The sequence below is a fragment of the Megascapheus bottae genome, chromosome 15 (genome assembly GCF_031878675.1).
Source record: "Megascapheus bottae isolate mThoBot1 chromosome 15, mThoBot2.hap1, whole genome shotgun sequence".
NCBI lineage: Eukaryota > Metazoa > Chordata > Mammalia > Rodentia > Geomyidae > Megascapheus > Megascapheus bottae.
In genome coordinates, this window is record NC_143523.1 from 11,740,998 (window position 1) to 11,742,514 (window position 1,517).

The following is a 1,517-nucleotide window of genomic DNA, read 5'->3' on the forward strand; positions in this document are numbered from 1 at the left end:
AACTCTCATTTCCCACACAGCGCCACCAACAGGGCAATGGGTGGGGACCATACTGTCATTTATTTGATGACAAAGTAGTAAAGGAAGGCTGAATGGTGAGAGATGTTTGTGAACACACAAGTGACCCTGATATATGGGAGAAGAACATCACAGGAAAGCAGTAGGAGCAGAGAATTAGAAAGAAAGGTAGTTTAGGTCATCTCAGATACTCCAACATGCCACATTACCCAGCAAGCCTGAGTGTGTGGCAGGCAGGTGGTCTCTGCTGCATGCCTTTGATGTGGCAAACATCGAGGCTTTATTTCTAATGGAAAGAGACTTTACAGAAGCATCTCCTCCACTCTTTCTGAAAAGCTACCTGCATAGCTTTAGGGGACAAAGCTGGGGACCATGTACCAGCCTCGGGCCAATTAAGCCTAAAACAAATCCTTTAGGCTGCCCGAGCACCGATTATACTTGAAGTGCTGAGAGCTCTGTCCCACAGTGCAAAGCCTGCTAGACATGCCCAGTAATTGGGTTGATGCACTGGCTCACCATCCATCCCTTCCCTAATGACCAGTGGTGCTGGCTATTTGTTTAGAGCATTTAAAAAGAGAAAATGCCAGAAAATATAGTCAGTGAGCTGCCTGTGCCTGCCTCCCTACCTTTTAAACCATTTGCTGGACACACTTTCTGGATTTTTCTACCAAAGCTAGGTGACATAAGTAAGGGAGCAGAAATGAAAGGTCAAAGAAGCCAGAGCTATTAAAACAGAGGTTGAGAGGTGTTTCTGTGTGAACAGAAGCCTCAACTCAGGTGAACAAAATACCATGGATTTTTCATCAAGAAAATACAAGCTCAGCATCAGAGAGGAAACAATGATTCATGAAGTCTGCATGTTGAAAATGTGTGACCTCGTGTCCCATCGGGGAGAGATTCCAGATGGCTAATAGCTTTGGGGGTCATTAATTTGGGCAAGATTAAGTTTGTGCCAACAGTGGATCAAATCCACACAGTTTAGAACTCACAAAATAGTTACCCTATCCCCTTCACATATTTTCATAAGGAGCACGAATAGGAAAGAAAATAAGTCTTAAGAAAATAATCTTGTTTATGAGATTCCACAAATGTTTCCTGGGACCTACTATAAGTCAGTGACGCAAATGTCGACCTAGAGAAGGAATAAGTTACTGCCTGAATGTCTAAACCAGGAAATGGACCTGATAGGTAAGGCTGCCGCCATGAGGTCTCCGGGAAGGGGTGTATAGCTAAATACATCCCACCAGAACTGAGGCTAGACCAGGCCAGTGTGCTGGAGAAGCCCCCCAGCTCAACCTGCATGAGGATCATCGAGTCTACAGTCTCATCTAACCTGCAACCCATTTGCCAACACAAAGTAGATTACAACCTTCAGTAGCATGCCCTGGTGAAAGACAGCAGTAATTCCAACTGGGCAGCTCTGGGAGTGTTTATTGGCAGAGGAAGAAACAGAGCTTGGCCTTGACACATGGTAGTGATCATAACAAGGATCTTATTAC